Source organism: Aotus nancymaae, unplaced genomic scaffold, assembly GCF_030222135.1.
Source record: "Aotus nancymaae isolate 86718 unplaced genomic scaffold, 86718_ANA_hifiasm-v0.15.2.pri h1tg000010l, whole genome shotgun sequence".
Classification (NCBI taxonomy): domain Eukaryota; kingdom Metazoa; phylum Chordata; class Mammalia; order Primates; family Aotidae; genus Aotus; species Aotus nancymaae.
The window spans coordinates 66990470-67010119 of record NW_026988421.1 but is presented as its reverse complement, the minus strand read 5'-3'; the positions used below and the strand labels follow the sequence as shown (position 1 = coordinate 67010119).

Sequence of the window (19650 nt, the reverse complement as noted above, 5' to 3'; positions counted from 1 at the left end):
CCCTGAGCCACCACACCTTGCCCGCCCGGAAGGACCTAGACATTCCCCCGCCCTAGGATTCAGGCCTGGGACCCGCAGGGAGACGAACCAGGGACGTTCGTGCCTTCTTGCCCCTTCGTGGTATTTTATCAACAAAACCCATAACCAAAGCCCCTTAAAAGTTTGATGAGAGCCCTTCCCGTAGCAGCTACGCAGAGGCAGCAGCATTCCGGCGCTGGGGCGCTGGAGTGAGGGCAGAAAGGATTCCCCGACGTGTTGGACGGCTCCGAGTCACCCCGGGCACGCGGTAAGTGAAGGGTGGGTTGCCAGTGTGTGCTGCGCATCCAGGCCGAGGTGGTAGCCTCCTTAGAGGGACAAACGCCCCTCCCCAAGGCGCGCCCCTCGACTCTCTCCAGCTTTCTCCCGAACAGCCGCGGGATTCTGCGCGAGCCGGCGGGCGGCTAGAGCCCGGGTGGAGCGACGCGTGTCCACCAGGCGGCGCTGCGGAGCCCGGCGGAGCGGGAAGGAGCCCTGGAACCCTGGCCAGCGCGCGGGCCGCCGGCTGGGTGGGCATTCCCAGGCCCCGCGCTTCCACTTTCGCGTGGCTTTGGGGGCGGTGTTCAGGAGGCCCCTTCTGTGGCTCCTCGCTCCTTTTCTCTTGCTCTTCTCCACCTGCTTCAGCTTCTGCCCTTGTTTCCCCCTCGCTCTCTATTCCAGTTCTAAGGATTGACCCAGGACTCAGTCCCTTCCCAGACTGGGGAGCCCCCACCACCACCTTCGAGGCTCTGACACGTCACCTTGTCTGCCATGCTGAAACAGTCGCCACACAGGCTTGTATTCATTCACTCCCTGCTTCACTGATTATTTCCTAGCGCCTACCGCTTGCCAAGGCCTGCTTATCCCTTTACTCATCCCTGACACATGTGGAGAAACCGAGGCTAAGTCCTGGAGGCCAGTGGCAGGGCCAGCAGATAAAGCCCAGGCCTTTCACGCACCATCCAATCTCATCCCCCTACCTGCCCCTCTGGTGGTGACACTGAGTGACCCTGGTGTCCTTGTGCTGGGTGACTCTGCACAGATGCAGATCAGGGAGGTGTTCCTCCGAGACAGCTACCAAAGAAGGACTAGCTTCTGAAATCTGCCACCAGCCTGTGGACCTCCCGATCAGCACAACCAACACAAATGCAGATGCCTGTCAACACACGTCCTCCCTCACATGTTTCCACACTTTCACCCCTACTTCCACAGAAGCCACCTCCCCGCTCTAACTCTGGCACACCTGGTTATGTGTGGCACAAAATTATGCTCTGACAGCAGACAAGAGAAGGAAAAATGGTGGGCTCAGTCTTTAAGCAGTGAGGAAAGGCAGAGAAAGCCCTGCTAGATGATGAACTTCGTGTGCTTTAGAAAACTCATAAAACTGGAGCTCCAGTGGCGCAATCGGTTAGCACACAGGACTTACACAGAAAACTCATAAAAGTCGCCCAGAAGGTGGGACCTATCCCCTGCCAGGCCATCTGCTGGCCTCTGCTGCATATAATGGCTTAGGGTTCCTCACTAAATGTGGCTAGTGGCCTGGTGGTTGCTTAGAGTGACTGAAAAACCCAGGCTGACCTGCTCACATCTGTTACAGGCTATGCCCAGCCCATGGGATCCTATATCATCCCATTTAAACTTCACAACAGTTCCATGAGGTCATTAGAATTTTCACTCCATTACTAGGCTTAATACCTGGGTGATGAAATAAGCTGTACAACATACCTTCATGGCACAGGTCTACCCATGTAACAAACCTACACTTGTACCCCTGAACTTAAAAGAATCTTCACCCCATTTTTCAGATGAGGAAACTGAGGCTCAGCGGGGGAAAGACACTGGTTTGAGGTCACATAGCTAGTGAGAGATGGCTATAAGCAGGGATTCTCACCTTGGCTGCTCTTGCCTGATGAAGTTTTGAAGAAGAACAGTGCCTAGGAACCAGAGATGCTGTTCCAGCTAGGGGAGGGTCTGGTGAACATCGCTGGGTTTTCAAAAAAGTTCTGATGTTATTGCTATTATTTTTTATGGAGATTTTCTTTTTCTTTCTTTCTTTCTTTCTTTCTTTCTTTCTTTCTTTCTTTCTTTCTTTCTTTCTTTCTTTCTTTCTTTCTTTCTTTCTTTCTTTCTTTTATTTTTGAGATGGAGTCTCTCTCTGTCATCCAAGCTGGAGTGCAGTGGCTTGATCTCAGCTCACTGCAACCTTCGCCTCCTGGGTTCAAGTGATTCTCCCACCTCAGTCTCCTATGTATCTAAAATTACAGGCATGCACCACCATGCCCAGCTAAGTTTTTTGTATTTTTAGTAGAGACAGGGTTTCACCATGTTGGCCAGGCTGGTCTCAAACTCCTGACCTCAGAGATCTGCCTGCCTCAGCCTCCTGAAGTGCTAGATTACAGGTGTGAGCCACCGCACCCAGCCTATTTTTTAATGGAGATTTTCAAACAGAGCAGTAGAATGAATAGTGTAATGGACCCGCATAAACCCATCACCCAGCCTCAACACTGATCAGCTCTTAGGCAACCTTATTTCCTCTCTACCCCCTCCAGCTCATTATTTTGAAATAATAAATACATCATATCACCTCCTCAGTGCTTGTCACTTCCAGCTAGGGTTTCAACCTATGCTTGAGCTGGCTTCCAATCCAGGCCTCATCCTGCTGCCCCACCTGGGTTGAGGCTCGGTGAGGTAAAGCACATTGCTCTCCAGTTCATGCACAGTACAGCTGGGATTTGAACCTACTTCTATCAGACCTGGAAGCCAAGCACTTAACCCTACCCTGTGCTGGGGGTCGCCAAAAGTCCCAAGGGTACTAAGCCCTCTATGCCCAGTACGACCCAGCGTCAGGCCCGAGGGTATCTGGGCTATGCAAAGACTTGAGCCCCACTATGAAATGCCTTGGTTGGGACGCTCACAGTACAAGAGAGATTCTGAGAGACCAGCATAAAGCCACATGGTGCAGTGGAAAAAGCACAGATCTGGGTTTAGTCTAACCTAACTTTTAGCTCCACCACTGACTCTTACCTAAGGCTAAGTCTCTCTTGACCTCAGTTTTCTCATCTACGAAATGGGCACATTGATACTAACCTAATGGGGTTTTCGTGAGGCTCAAATGAAATAATAAATTTGAAAATGGCCAACCTACTGCCTAGTTTGTACTGGTTCTTAGTAAAGACAAGTTTGTTTCTTTCTTTTCTTTCTCCCCAAAGTCTCATTTCATTTTGACCAACTCTCTTGCTCAAGAACTTCCTATGTCTCCCTGTGGCCCACTGGCTTAGATCTTCATTCCACTACCTGGCTATCAGGGTACCTGTAATCATGGTTCATCCTTGTGTCTCACCAATCTTCAGAGTTCAAATCCTCTGCTAGCCGGCTAGCCCCTCAGCCCATCCTTCAACACCCTGGTGGATGGCATCCATCATATACTCCTTCCCTGGAATGCGTTCCTTTTTCCCTTTCTGCCAAAACACTCTCAATACTCTCCTCTTCCAGGAAGCCCTCTAGATTTTCCCCCCCACCACACACTGATCTTTCCCTCACTTTGTGTTCCCTCAGCACTTAATGCAAAGGTGAAGGGTAGAGGTATAAAGGCCACTGTACCAGGGACCAGGACACCTGGTTTTGACCAGTGCCTCTTTATAGTTGTGTGACCGTGGACAAGTAAGTCACATGTCCTCTGCGAAGCTTGTCTCCAAAACTGATACAGGGCTGTGCATACCATGGGTGAACAGCACATTGCCAACAAGAATAATATTAAAAAGTAGCATGAACTGCATACTGATTAGTCCTTGCATCCATTTATTCATGTGACCATTACTGTCCCCATTTTACAGGTGACAAAGCCAAACAAAATGTCCATGTGACACTGTGCTGATCCCTGCACCTGGGATTTTGTCCTCCACCTCCCTTTTCTTATTACCAGCAACTCAAAAGTTCTACTTTAGATCTCAGGCCAAGTGTGACCTCCTTCTGGAAGTCCCCCAGACCCTTTTTATCGGATTTAATGCCCTTTCCTTTGCTGTATCCTGCCATCATATCTCTTTATATTGTCCAGAAAGCCTGGATTCTGGGTTACTGGGGAGAAGGGATTATCTCCTATACCTATTTCTAATCATGGCAGCTAGCATGGTACCTGGAACATAGTAGGTGTTCACTAAATATTAGAAGGAGGGAGGGAGGGAAAAGGAAGGAAAGAAGAGAGGGAGGGAGAGAGGAGAAAGCAGAGGAAAGAAAAAAAAAGACAAAGGGAGGACAAATGCACATGAATCAGGCACTCTTGGATAAAATTATGCTTCCAAAGAAGGGAGGGTAGGAGAAAAAGTAGCAGTGGCCTTAGAAAAACTTTGAATGTCTTTGCCTAAAGCTCAAAAGTCAGGGCCAGTGAGCTTCCATGCATCAGCTGGAAATAGTATTTGCTGATGAAAACAAAGACCCCTAAATAGTGGCGTATGGAAGATAGATGTTCTCCCAGACTGGAAGTGGGCAGTCCAGGACGAGGGTAGCCCTCCGTCACCAGGAACCCAGAGTTCTCCTGTCTTCAGTTCTGCCAGGCCAGAAAGCTTTCCTCCTATGTCATCTCTGAATTCAAGATGGCCGCTTGAGCTCAGGCACCATCAGCTCATTCCAAACCACAGGAAAAGAAACAAGAGGTAAAAAGGACCCTCTCCCTTTGAATGGGTCTTCCTGGAAGCCACACGGCTCCTCAACCTGCACCTCATTGTGTAGAGTTTAGTCACTTGGCCACACTTAACTGTAAGAGAGGCTGGGAAGTGTCATGTTTAGCTGGGCACACTGCCTGCTGCCTCAGATAAACTCAAAGCCTCTATGGACTGAAATGTGTGCCCCCAAAAATTCATCTGAAGCTCTACACCCTCATGTAACTGTATTTGGAAATAGGGCCAAGTTAAATGAAGTCATAAAGGTAGAACCTAATCTGAGAGAATCTGTGGCCTTCTAAGAAAAGGAAGAGACACCAGCCACAATGCACAGAGAAAAGACCCTGTAAGGAGGCAGCTGTCTTCAAGCCGAGTGGAGAGCGCTCACCAGAAACAGAATCAGCCGGCACCTTGATCTTGGACTTCTAGCCTCCAGAACCGTGAGAATAAATTTCTGTTGTTTAAGCCTCTCGGTCTGTGATATTTTGTCTGGCAGCCCAAGCTGAGTAACACAAAGACCTTTGTTACTAAGAGGAGCGGGAAGGATGGCAATAGGAATAGAATATTGGCAGACTCCCCTGCACCCCACAAGAGGGGTCACCCAGAACCAGAGTCAAGAGAGAGCCCTCTTGTTGCCAACCTTCGGTGGGTCACAGGATGCTGCCTTCTGCCTTTTAAACACAAATTGTTGTTGAAGTGGACAGGGGTGCTACTGGAGAAGCCCTCAGAAGCTGTAATTCAGAGTTCGTGCAGTTCAGTTGATGGTGCCTGTGGATGTACGATGCAACGATGCAGAGCTGGATTTGTGAAAAGTCATTTTTATTCCCATAAAGAACTTTGGTTAGAGACCTGTTTATTTTGGTCCTGAGGAGGAGGAGGAAGAGGAGGGAGAGGAGGGAAGAAGAAGGCGGAGGAGGAGGAAAAGGAAGAAGAGAAGGAAGGGAAGGAAGAGGAGGAGGAGGAGGGAAGAAAAAGCAAGAAGAGGAGGAGGAGGGAAGGAGGAAGAAAAAGAATACCAGGAAAGAGAGGTGGAAATAAAGAAGAAGAAGAAAAAAGGACAAAAGCAAAGCTGGGTGGAAGGGCAGTAGCATATTAAACTTTCCTGCCGCCTGCTTCCATGTTACTGATTTAAAAAAAAAAAAACCTGAATACAGCCCCCAACCCAAAACGGAGGCAGATCCTGCCTTAAATAATTATAGTGTAACTACAGAAACCTGAAAGAAACAAAACCCAACCAAAAAGAAGGCAGATGATCTCACTGAATCATAGCAAAATGCGAGCAAGTTTCGTTTTGTTTGTGACGGAGTCTTGTTTTGTCGCCCAGGCTGGAGTGCAGTGGCACTAATCACTGCAACCTCCCCCAGGTTCCAGCGATTCTCCTGCCCCAGCCTCCTGAGTAGCTGGAATCACAGGCACGCACCACCATGCCCAGCTAATTTTTGTATTTTTAGTAGAGACAGGGTTTCGCCATGTTGGCCAGGCTGGTCTCTAGCTCCTGATCTCAAGTGATCTGCCCACCTTGGCCTCCCAGAGTGCAGGGATTAGACGTGAGCCACGGTGCCCAGCCCATGTGGGTGAGTTTTAACCCTGCCTCTCTATATATGTATAAAGAGGTAGCCCAGGGGACACCTATGTTGGGTCCAAGAGGGCACTGGGAGGAGAGGGAGACTTGGAGAAAAGAAGAGGAGACTCCTGGGAAACTAGAGGGAGTAAGGAAAATGCGGAAACCAGGAGGGGCACTGAGCATGAATGTGAGCCTTTTGGTTGCTCCATTGCTGGAAGTTTCCTCCAGCCTTAGGTCTCAACACGGAAGAGACATCTCAGAGTTCTCGGCTGACTCTCTGTGTGTCTCTCCATCTCTGCCATTTATCTTTCATTTACTTTACAAACATCTCCTTTCCTCCAAAACCCTGCCAGGGCAACTGGGCAATTCCCAGGATGCAGGAATTCCACATATGCTGCATCAGCAGTTCTTAAGCCTTTTGTGGGTTGAGGGAAGGATGCAGAAACCACACCTTTTTTTACAGTATATTGGAAGCTGTGGCCCCTCTTCACAGAAATGAGTCCACATGCTCAACGTGGGAAACTTAATTTCACATGGTTCATGGGCCTGTAGATTTTAGATCCTTGACCTTGAGGAAAATCCAAGATGTTAAAGATAAAAAGAGCAAGGCCTTTGGACATGCCCTGAGGGGCCCTGGGTTTTCCTTTCTAAATTATTCTGACCAATGGGACATTCCAACTACTCTGTGTGATAAACTGTAATAAATAACATTTCTGTCAACCCACTACAGGCCAGTGTACACTTGTGCAACCTCACTGGAACCCTATGAAGGAGGCACTATCATTAGCCCCACTTTATGGGTGGGGAAACTGAGGCACAGAGAGGCAAAGTGACTTGCCCAAAACCACACAACCAAGAAATAGCAGATCTGGGATTTGTTATAGGATATTAGACTCCAGGGTCTATTACTTTTGTGCCTTCCTCTCTTTGCTATACTGCATAGTGACTTTTACTTCTCTGTACACTGAAGCCACAGAAACCTGTCTTTCTCCCAAACACAGGTGTCAGACCCCACCCACCCAGTGGTGTGCTGGAATCAGTTCCTACTGGCTCCCAAGAGCCAATTGTGCACATCTCTTCCCGACTCCTCACTCAGTGATATTATGTTGGTAGCTTGAAATCAGCCATGGTGGGAGTATTTACACCACAGCAATGGGCAAGTGCTACAAATGAAAGTTTTTCCCCCACCAAAGAACTGCTTTTTCACCATTTAGCAGCTCACCACTGGCCTCACCTGTTCTAGTCCAAACAGCTGCACCCTGCAGATCCAGCTACCCAGGCCTGGAATCAGTGGCCCCTCCCTGCCAGTGAGGAGGACTTGTATATGGTCTGCTTGTATATGTAGGGTATTTAGGGGGAGTGTAATCTTCCTCTCTGACCCCACTTTATGTGGGCCACTGCCAACTGCCCTAGTACCTCTCTTCTGCTAGACACCAAGCCTGCTCATGTGGGGTCCTGGACCTCTTTTCCCACCTAGATCCAGATTCTTTACCCCAGAGGAGACTGAGCACTGTGGATGATTCTAGCAGTCCATCAGATCCAGAGAGTCTTTGGCTGCCTAGAAGCCCCTCAAGTCTGCCAGATCTTACCCCTGACATTGTACCCTTGGCTATTGGCACCTGCCAGCTAGCTCTGGTTTAACCCAGCCACTTTGGGGTTAGCAAACAGCCAGCCCCACACCCTCACCCCATTGGAAACAAGCCCTGCTCCCTCTCTTCCACTTTCTGGGAGCACCCAGCAAAACCCAACCCTAACTCGACTAAGTTGTGACAATGCACATCCTCTGACCTCTGTTCACAGGGAAACCTCCATCTGACAGCAAGGATTCCAGTGGACCAGGCCTAGCATGAATCCTGCCCTGATGCACTCTTACCCGGCAGAGTATCAGGAAAGAAATTGGATTATGATCATTGATACCATTTAGTGAGCACTTTATTTATACCAAATGCTGTACGTAGCGCTTTCTCAACATTATCTTTTTATATTCTCACAAGAACCCTAGGAGATAAAGAACTATAGTAACTTCATGTTACAAAAGAGAAAGCTGAGACTCAGAGAGGTTAAGCAATATGCCTGAAGTCCCACAGCTAACAAGTGGTGGGGCTGAAATTCAAAGCCAGGTCTGTCTCATTCTAAAGCCCTTGCCAATAAAACCTGTGCACTTCCACTCACAGATTCTGCACTCAGAGCAAACAGAATGTCCACAGCTGCTCATTCCCCAGGCCCCAGGGAAGTGTGAGGAGGACAGCCCCCCTCGCCTACTTCAGTATTCTCTGGGGAAGCCCTCAAGGCAATAGGGAAGACAAACTTGACCACCTGTGGCAAAACCAGTGCCCAGAGTTATAAGCCTCCAGCCATGGAAAGTGTTCACTGGCAAGCACATATTGAGCACCTGCTGCATACATAGCATTAACCTAGGCATGGAGACAATGGGAAGATGACCAGGACATGGTCTCTGCCCTCAAATAACTTACTGTCCAGTCTAGTGAGTCATGGAGACAACTGTTGCCTTAAGGCAGGCTGTAATGAGGGATATAATCAGTGGAGGCCCAGGATTAACTCCAGTAGGAACATGTGAAAGTCATCAGGGAGAAGGCAGCACTTGATCTGGGCTTGGATGATGAGTAGATACTTGATGGCTAGAAAATGGCAGATTTGGGGATCCAGGAGGAAGGACCAGCAGGATCAAAGGGATGGAAGCAGGAAAGATGGTGTCTTGTTCTTCAGTAAGCAATAGGGAGCCATTGGAGGTCTTTGAGCAGAGAAGGAACATTATGGGATGGAACAATGAGAGACTGGAGATAAAGAAACCAATGTGGAGGTCTTGTGGTTAAGAGGAGAAAGTGAGAGCTGGAAGCAAGGGAGAAGCTGCAGGACAGGCAAAGCAAGGACAGTTCCAGGGGGCAGTGAGGAGGTAGAATGAATGGACTGTACTTGGTGAATGGTTGAGCAGGAAGGCGAAGAAGATCCTGAGATACTTACACTCAGGTATTGGGCTACACAATGGTAAAACAAATAGAGGGACTTAGAAAGAAGTTTCTCTCTCAGGTAATGGTCTCTGTGACTACTCTGCTTCATGATGTCATTCAGGGGCCCAGGTTCCTTTCATCTTGGTGCTCCTTTGTCTCCTAGGATATTGTGCTCATTCTTGTGATCAAATCTGGGCATATACAATCCACTGAAGGGTAGAGGGAGGAAGCAGCGTGCAGTGTCCTTTCAAACAGGTGAGAAAGAAGTTGCTCATAGTCACATGGCTACACCCAGCTGCAAGAGAGTCTGGCTAAAATGTTTCTGGCTTCATCTCCAGTCTCTCATTGTTCCATGTGCCAGGGGAAATGGGGGAATGGATGAAGTAGAACCCATGACTGGATACCTGGAAGAAATTCTAGAGGGAGAGCAGGCTTTGGCAGGGAGATGGAGTTTGTATGGCTTGAGTTTCTGATGCCTGCATCGGGTCAGGGCTAGAGCTGTAAATTTGTGAATCGTATACAGAGAAGAGAAAGCTGAAACCTAGGGTGTGAGTGATGTGTACCCAAGGAGAAAAAAACAGAAGAAAAAAGCTGGAGTAAGGGTAGAGGCTGAGGATGAGGAAGGCTTATGAAGAATAGTCATTCTGCCAGTTGTATTTTCCAATCATTTGGTGCCACCAATATATCCCATCCCATATATTCTCACACTGTGGAGCTGACGCTCCTTCCTTGACAGATGGGGTCTATGTTCTGTTCCCATGAATCTGGCCAGGGTTGGAGTGGAAGCGATGCTATGGAACTTCCAAAGCTAAACTGTAACCAGTGATACAGCTTCCTCTGGAAATGCACACCCCTGGGACCCAGTCACCATGCTGTGAGGAAGCCATGCAGCCACAGGACAGGCCATGTGGGAGTGTTCTGGCCAACAGCCCCAGCTGAAGCCCCAGGCAACAGCAGTGTCAACTGCCAGCCACATGAGTGAATGAGGCTCAGACAACTCCTGGCCCAGCCTTTGGGCTGCCCCAGCTGACCAAGATGGAGAGGAGCAAGATGAGCCCTCCCCATTAAGCCTCACCCAAATTGCTAATTTTTCAACAAAATAAAAGTTGGGTGTGTTTTTAAGCCCCTTGATTTGAGACTCTTTTTTGTTTAGCAGTAGATAACTGAGACAGGCCAGGACCCCTTTTCCCATCCCAAGAGAATGCTCCCAGCCATACAGAAGAGGGTGACCTGGGTGACCTCCCTGTGTGTCTCCTGATTGGCCCTTCTCCAGCTGTAGCCCATCCCACTATCCATGTTCCTAGTTCTCAACTCGCTGCCTTAGTGGGCCTCTGGGTCCCCACAATGGCCACCTCTCTAGGTTCTGTCCTTGGAGTGGCCCCACAGGAAACCCCCTCAAAAGGACATCCCCAGCTCCCCATCCCTCATCCTGAGAGAGGTGGTCTGGTGGCAGAGAAGTGGGAGGACAGCATGAGGTCCCAGCACCAAGGACAGAAAGGTCTCCGAGTTCCTTTTGAGTATCTGTGTAAGGAACAACAGACTTGGAGAGGCAGAGGGATGAAGGCCAGCGAGGAAGATTCTGAGACCAGTGGGCAGGCCCAGGGGGCTGGGGCTGGGGAGGTGGCCACAGGCACCATGTCCTGTGGGGACAAGAGACCTCAGAGGAAAACTGGCTCAAGAGGGAATGTGGCCCCAGTGCGGGGGCTCAGGGTTCCTCAAACTCTGAGCATGCCCCCAGCCAGGTGGGGGCTTTGGGGAGGTGTGCAGGGCTGCATGGCCAGAGCATCATTTGGGTGCTGGACTGCAGGGCTGTGTCCCTTCTAGGGGCCTGGCTGGGTAGCTACCCGGCAGGGGGCTAAGAGTGAGGATGTGGCAGGGGAGGTGGGTCTTTGTGGCACTTGCCTTGATGTAAGAGTGCTACTCAGCCTATGTCTGAGTGTGGCATGGGGCCATCTGTGAGGGCCTGGCTGTGATGGGGGACACACCTACCTTTGGACAAGCCCAAGTGATACTCTATGTGTGTATAAGTGTATGCTTGTGCCTGTGTGGGTCCATATGGGAGAGTGTGTACGAGTGTGTGTGTCCATGTTTGTGAATTTGTATGTGATCATATATGTGAGTTAGTGGGTTTATGTGTGTTGTATAAGTCTGTGTGTGCGTGTGTGAGATTATCTGTGTGCGTGTGTGTGTATGTGTGTGTGTGTGTGTGTCTGCACCATCACCAGGAGGGTGGGAGAAAGGGGGACTAGAATCCAGGGCCCTCAGTGTTCTCAGACAGGAGCACCCACCACATAGAGCAGATTGCGTCCCTGCCCCACATCTCCCAGCACCTGAGCAGTGGCCTGCCTTGGGAGCCAGCCCCACAGGCCTTTCAGTCCCCACAGGAACCAGAGTGGTCCTAAACTTCCATCACAGCTCCAGAGCACCTCCTTCTAGAGGCTTTGGGGTTTCCTAATCTCCTCTGAAGAATGGGCTGACGAATACACCCTGAGACTTCAGCACAAGGACTAGTGCCTGCCAGGGCAAGGGTCTGGCCATCGATCAAATAGCTGGCAGGCTGATTGACCAATAGATCAATTAAACAGCCAACAGATTGCCAGACCAATGACTGATGGACAGATTGGCAGCTCCCCAGGCTGAGGACAGGGTTTGTACCTGGTGTCTCTTTATCCGCACTAACTTAGCACAGGGCTGCCTCATTCATGTTCAGTGAATGGCTGATCAATGAATATATAGCAAATAAAATGGCGAAGTGAAAAGTATCTGAGCACCTGGCCAAGGGCCCAAGCATGTGAGTGGTTAGTTGACTTAAGGAGTGAAGAGCTGATTGAGTGACTAAGTGATCAGGAGACTGAGCGGCTGAGTCACAAAGAGACTCTGAGATTGCCTGGGTGAGAGTAAGACTGGGAGGCCCACAGAGCTCAGGAAATGCTGGAATCTGAGGAGCAGAGATAGCAGCCATCAATACATGGAATAACCTCTGCCCTGGGAGACCCTGAAGGTCCTATAATTCCAGAAAAGAAAGCAGAAGTGGGGGCAGCTTGGGCAGGAGAAGCCGGAGCCTTAGAAGAGAATTGGACCTGTGGCAGACACCAGGAGAAATGGGGGCTGAGGAGCATCCTAGAATAGAGCTTGCGGCTCAGAGAGTTCTGGTTTTACACCAGCCCTAGATGGGTGGGTGCTCTGTCAAGAGGTTGCAAGGTATGTGCTGGGATGGGAAAGAATTCATTCAAGAAAAATCACAAAGACTCATGTGTAAAAGCCCCACCTTCTCCCAGGTTACATGACGAGGACCATGGACCCCTGGAATTTCCAACCCTGTCCTGACATCAAGAGCAAGTCAAGAGCTGCAGCCACAGCTGAACCTTCAACCAGAGAATCCAGAAGAGTGTGTTAGGAAGCCTAGGGGAAGAAAAGCAGATATCAGTAAGAAGGATGCAGGCTGGGCAGTGCTGGCCCTGAATTGCCCTGGAAGAGAGCGTTCCAGTCCAGCTTACTTCCTCCTCATGCAACACTAGAATACGGGGTCAGAGGAGCAAGTAAGCTGGACCGGTGGCACCAGCTCCCAGAGCAAGAGGAAGCTCCATAGGCAGTTCTTACCAAGAGGATGTCCATTCCATTCTCCAACACCCACTACTGAATTCCGCAAGGATTTGGTCTTCCCGAAGGGTTGACCCATGAGATTCTGAGAGAGCAGCCGGATAATATACAGCCTTTGCAGCCGCACATTTTGAGAGCTTTCCAGAGAAAAGAGAGAAAACCACCTTTGATCCAGCAGAATGGGTGACTCAGGGAGAAGACTGCTTCTACAACAATCATGCATTAGAGGATCAAGAACCACCTGATAAATGTGATCCTAAACAAGAAAAGTCTCCGATACCTGGGGAGGAAGAAGAGACACCAGTCCCCGTCTTAGACTCTTCTGAGGAAGATAAGGAAAGAGAGAGGTTGCTGCTGTCAAAATCCAAGCTGCCTTCCGTGGACACATAGCCAGAGAGGAGGTAAAGAGAATGGAAACAGCCTCCAACATGAAGACATAGAGGAAAACAAGTGAGGACACTGGTTTTACCTCAAGGAAATGTGAAAAATAATCCAGATCCATCAGCCTTGCTGTTGTAGTCATTTTCTCCTTATTAAGGAAGATTTGATGTTGTGAAATAACATTTGTTACTGTTGTGAAAATCTGTCATGAGCATTTGTTTAATAAACATACCATTGAAACATGAAAAAAAAAAAAGTATGACTTCCTCATACTTCAAGGGAGTCTTTGCATACCACCATTTTGGCTCACGGCCAAACTGAGTTATGAGTTTGTTTATTAGAATTAGGTTCTGTAGGCCGGGCACGGTGGCTCATGCCTGTAATCCCAGCACTTGGGGAGGCCAAGGCAAGTGGATCACTTGAGGCCAGGAGTTCGAGACTAGCCTGGCCAACATGGTAAAACCCTGTCTCTACCAAAAAATACAAAAATTAGTCAAGCATGGTAGCTCATGCCTGTAGTCTCAGCTACTTGGGAGGTTGAGATGGGAGAATCACTTGAACCCAGGAAGCAGAGGTTGCAGTGAGCCGAGATAGCACCACTGCACTCCAGCCTGAGCCACCAAGTGAGACCCTGTCTCAAAAAAAAAAGAATTAGGTTCTGTGGCAAGTGACAGAAAATGAAAATGACGCTCTTTTTCTATTTGTTCCCCCACCACACACACATTCATACACACAGTTGAAACCTGGAGGCAGAGAGCCCAGGATTGGCATAGCAAATCCATAAAGTTATCAGAGACTCAAAGTTCTTCTATTTTGTTGCTCCACTATCCTCTTCACATGGTCCATACTGGCTGCATAAGTACCAACTATCACATCTGCCTCTCAGCCAACAGGAAGAAGAAGAGAAAAGTGTGTCCCTTCCCTTTAAGAACACATCCCAGGCCACGCACAGTGGTTCATACCTGTAATCCCAGAACTTTGGAAGGCTGGGCAACATAGTGAGATCTCATCTCTACAAAAATTACCAAAAAATAATTAGCCAGACATGGTGGTGTGTGCCCGTATTCCTGGCTACTAGAGAGGTTGAGTGGGAGGATTGCTTCATCCTGGGAGGTTGAGGCTGCAGTGAGCTGTGATGGCAGCACTGTAATTCAGCCTAGGCAACAGAGCAAGACCCTGTCTCAAAACAAAACGAAAACAAACAAACACATGCACATCCCAGAAGTTGGCATGACAGTTCCTCTTACATCTTATTGGCCAGAATTTGGTCACATGACCCACCTAGCTACAAGAGAAGCTGGATAATGTAGTCTTTATTTTGTTAAAATCGATTACAAATCAGAGTTTCATTACAGGAAAAAGAAGGAATGGAGATTGGAGGGCCTGGATTTCTTTCCAGGTTGGAGTGGGCGTGTGGGATTTTCATAAAGAAACAAACATTTCAGCTGCACTGAATAATTCCAGTGAATGCATCATGCAATTCAAGGTCTGTATGGCCACTGTCTAAGGGGACCATGATGGGTTCTTGTTAGTGGGTACAAGCACTTGAGGGCCAAGTCTCAAGTTCAGAGGTAAAACTGCATGGAACTTTGAAACAGTATTACCGTATTACCTCTTCTGCAGAATTTTCAGTGGCCACATTGTTTCCCCTTTATCTCTTGGTATCTTAAGGACATTCTGAACTGAGATGCAGAGAAGCCACCTTCTCTTTGAAATGGTTGCTTTCTATTTCCAAAGGCCGAGTCTTAAAGAACCAAAGTTTCAAATCCTCTTCGATTTTGCTCACTGCAAAACCTTACTAAAGTTTCCACTCGAGACCTGGCCTCAGTGCTCCTCATTATTGATGATCCTAAATCCTTCCCAGACAGGGCCCGTTCAGGGTTATGGGCTTTAATTCTGGAGTCAGAAGCAAAAATCCTGAAAATGTGCCCTCCTCACCCTGAGTCATTAGAGCCTTCTTCAGTGGCATATAGGTAGGTGCCGAGCTCCAGGGCCCTATTGCCTGGGTTCAAACTCCAGCTCTGTAGCTGACTGGCCCTTTGACCTTGGGCATGTTGCTCCCTGAGCCTCAGTTTCCTCCTCTATAACACAGGATGAGAATAGTAGTCCCAACCTCCCAGGGTTATGCACCTGGGGAGAACAGGAACTGACAGGTGATAGAGCTCTAAACCTCTTAGGTGTTCTAGGAATAGAGACAGTCATTTCAGGCCTGTGTTAAATCTGCCTCCCCAGTCTTCCAAGGGGTAAGTGGCCCTGCCTTTTCCATTTCTGTGGTCCCTCCACCTCCCTTATGCACTGAACCAAGAGTCCCTACTGCCAGGTCAGTCTGGGCGCAGGGTTGGATAGAGTGAACAGGTCTAGTTCACACACCTCTCTTTCAATCCATGTTACCAGGCATTCTCTTCCCTCCACTTCAGCCACTTCTCACCCAGAGGTGCTGAGCAGGCCATGCTGTGGGTGTGTGGTGCGCACCCCCTCCCACCCTACCTGGAAGAAGCACGGAATGAGGAACCCCTGCACACCTTGCATTCAGACGGCCTCTCTCCTACGACAAAGCGTCACAGGGCAAAAATGAAATTTGCGTCCACGCTTCCCTCTGGTTCCTCGAGTGTCACTTTTCTGCGTATTTATGGTAATCATCCCTGCAACAAAAACAGTGACTTCACTGTCTAAATAATAAGGTAATTTGTTACAGCTAATTACTCAAGGACTTTCTTAATCTCACTCAATTAAAAGATCCAAGAGGATTCCTTCCCCCTCTGATGCCAGTGTTCCTGAAGATCCCCCTAATGTATTTTGGATCACAGATTAGTGGGGAGCCAAGAACGGTCCGTGCTGGGCAGAACTGCTAAAATCCATCCCAGCAACGTGAAGCAGTGATTTATTGTGACATGGAATGTGGGACATTTCCCCAGCTTTTGTGATTGTGGTAATGAAGCTGTAAACCAAATAGCATGAAATGAGGCAAGGCCTTACAATTTAATCAGCTCGTAAACAGATCTACTGCATCAAGCAAATGACATTATTATCCATCCGAAGTAAATCATGCTAATCTCGGGAGATAAAATCAACATCGTTAATGGTCACATGTCATATTCATCAACACTAAACCATCCCCTTTGACAGATTAATCCTAACTACAGCTCCCAGGATGTATGGTAATAGGGCTTGTAGCATGCATTTCACTCTGCGCCAGGCTAACCAGCACTCTTAGGCTGCTATTACAAATAATTTTTTTATTGATTTACATATTTTAAAATGCATTTAAGGTGAGGCACCATTAAAAACCCTGTCACCCGCCCATATTTCTTTTCTACATTCCCAGACTTTATTAATAGGAACGGGAAGACAAACACAGTAAGCCTTATAAATACTTTGTTTAGGGCACTGTTAGGGGTAATTAAGATCAGGACTGGGGTTTAGGGGTTGTGGAGAGGCACAAGTGAGGAACAGATGGGGTGGTAGGAAACAGGGACCCTTTTGTGGTTCAGGAATAAAGGGAAATTGTAGCTTCTTTTGCTTCATGTGTTCCCTGGAGGTACCAGGAAGAAAGGGAATAAATTGCCCCCAAAATCTGCTTGTGAGGCCTTCCCTCTTTCCCTTTCTGTCACATCCTACATCCACCCCATCAACTCAGCCTTATGGTGTATGCGTCTGTGCTTGTGTTCTGGTCCCTGTATCCCGCCTGCTGACTTCGAACGCCAAATGTATTTATTTATCATGAGGCTGACCTAGGATGAATGCTCCCGGAGAAGTGTCCACTATTCAAAATGTCACTTCCCCTCAACAGGCCGTGCATTATATTGACAGGCATACTTTCAGAGGCCTCTGAACGACAAGGATGGATGGAGGGCTGCTGCAGCAGAGGGCACCACTGCCTGAGCTGAGGGAGGGAGGGAGGGAGTGGGTCATGGGTAAGTGCGGGAGTGGGTGGGTGCCCAGATTATCTACACTCTTCCCCAGGAAGCATAAGCTGTGGGAGCTGAGACAGTGGCCAGGGATGCAATCTGGAGACCATCAGGCCTGTAGTGCTTGGTGGGGAACAGATAGCAGCCCACCTTCACCCAGCCGCCCTTCTGATGGGTACATTCGAGGAGCTTCCTGCCCATCTGTGAAGCCAGTTGGGGGTGGAGGGTGAAAAAGAAGGGGTTGTCCTTTTTCTGAGTGACAGCAAGGAGGGTAGGGGTCTGATATGGTTTGGATCTGTGTCATCATCCAAATCTAATGTTGAAATGCAAACCCCAATGCTGGAGGTGGGGCCTGGAGGGAGGTGATTGGATCATGGGGGCAGTTTCTCAGGGCTTAACACCATCCCCCCTGGTTCTGTCCTCGAGATATTGAATTCTCATGACATTTTACTATCTCATGAGATTTCTGTTTAAAAGTGTGTGGTACCTCCCTCATCTCTCTCTTCTTCCTGCTCTGGACATGTAAGATGTACCTGCTTACCCTTCACCTTCCACCATAATTGTAAGTTTCCTGAGGTCTCCCCAGAAACAGAAGCTGCTATGCTTCCTGTGCAGCCTGCAAAACTGTGAGCCATTGAAACCTCTTTTCTTTATAAATTACCTACTCTCAGGCATTTCTTTATAGCAATGCAAGAACAAACTAATACAGGGTCCCAGGGCCACCATGTGTGGCCATGCAGACCTTGCACTGCACAATCTATAGAATTATTCCATGCAGCAACCCTGGGATTACAGTTTCTTTACAAAAATCCCACATGCCCACTTCAACGTGGATAGAAATGCAGGAAGCAGATGGATTCCCCAAATGGAGATATTGAACTCGATAGAGGCACCACTCCTGATGCACTAAAAAGACCCCACCTCGGCTTAAATGGACTGAGGTAGAACTCAGACACTTCCAGACACCCCAGGCATGTGTCATATAGTCCACCAACTGCTATGATTTCAGAATGGGACCCTGAAAAACTCCCCAGCCCAGGTCTGTGTTTTGTAAAATTGCAGCTATGAATTAGGCCAATGAATAAAATAAAGCAGACAGTAAATTAACTTCAGAGTTTAGATGGTGCCAAGTTCAAGTGGTTGGAACCCACTGAGCTCTATAAGAAACTCTGGAGAGTTTGTGTCCTGGGCTTTCCATGATCCTTCTCAGGGGCCCTGGAGATTACCTTGTCACTGGGGACCTGAAAGGCCCTTCTCTGGAGCTGTTTGGTCCGGAGCTGTATGGTTGAGGGCAGTGGCTCCCAAACTTTAGCCTGAGTCAGAATATCCTGAGGGCTTGTGAAAATAGATTGCCGGACCCACCTCCAGAGTCTCTTGTTCAGTAGGTCTGGGGTGAATCTAGAGGGTTTGCATTTCTAGCAAGCCCCCAGGTGATGCTGACGTTGCTGGTCCCAGACCCACACTTTGAGAACACCTGATAGGGTTTAACTGTTTCCCCACCCAAACCTCATTTTGAATTGTAATAATCCCCACATGTCAAGGACAGGACCAGGTGGAGATAATTGAACTATGGGGCAGTTCCCCCATGCTGTTCTCGTGATAATGAGTTCTCACTTAACATCTGATGGTTTTAAAGGGGGCTTTCCCCCTTCGCCCAAGTGAAAACACTCATCTCTCTCCTGCCACCCTGTGAAGCAATGTCTTCCACCATAAGTTTCCTGAGGCCTCCCCAGCCACATGGAATTGTGAGTCAATTAAACCTCTTTTCTTTATAAAGTACCTAGTCCTAGGTATTTCTATTTTTTTTTTTTTTTTTTTTTTTTTTTGAGACAGTCTCACTCTGTCACCCAGGCTGGAGTGCAGTGGCACCATCTTGGCTCACTGTATCCTCCACCTCCCAGATTTAAGCAATTCTCCTGCCTCAGCCTCCCAACTAGCTGGGAATACAGGTGCATGCCACCACACCTGACTAATTTTTGTATTTTTCGTAAAGACAGGATTTTGCCTTGTTGGCCAGGCTGGTCTTGAACTCCTGACCTCAAGTGATCTGCCTGCCTCAGCCTCCCACAGTGCTGGGATTACAGGCATGAGCCAACATGCCCAGCCTCAGGTATTTCTGCATAGCATCATGAGAATGGACGAATACAACACCTAAGCCAGGGAAGGGTGGAGGGACAAGGAAGGAAGTGTAGATGAAAAACACTGGGCTCCCAGGCACAGATTACAAGCCCAGAGTTGGGTCACGGCAGGAAGCGGAGGCCAAAACACCGAGTGACATATGCAGTGGGACTTCCACATCTCTGAGACCTTTCCTCTTTTAAGTTCCTGGCACTTCTTAAGAGCAAGTGAGCAAAGCAGGCCTGATAATCCAAGGTCCAGAACCCCAGAGTCAAGACTGAAAGCAGCATATGCCCTGGAAGCTAGAGCTGGCTGATTCTAGCCCCGGCCTCACCGCTGATCTGCCTTGTGACCTGCAGTACCTCCGGTTCCCTCTCTGGGGTTCCCTCTCTCACTTCCTCCTCTGTGAAGAGGGAGTGGAGCACTAGATTTCCTCCAGA

At 48.6% G+C, this 19650-nt stretch overlaps 1 long non-coding RNA gene and 1 pseudogene across 1 annotated transcript in view; one reads left to right on the top strand and one right to left on the bottom strand.

Moving 5' to 3' along the window:
* LOC105726729 (uncharacterized) overlaps positions 1-15812 on the bottom strand; it is a 28874-nt gene extending 13062 nt beyond the window's left edge. Inside the window, exon 1 of the long non-coding RNA XR_010341818.1 lies at positions 15707-15812. This is a non-coding gene — a long non-coding RNA (uncharacterized LOC105726729). The remainder of the gene's footprint in view (positions 1-15706) is intronic.
* On the top strand, positions 12811-13257 carry LOC110568916 (sperm surface protein Sp17-like; annotated as a pseudogene).
* Positions 15813-19650: the final 3838 nt, after the last annotated feature.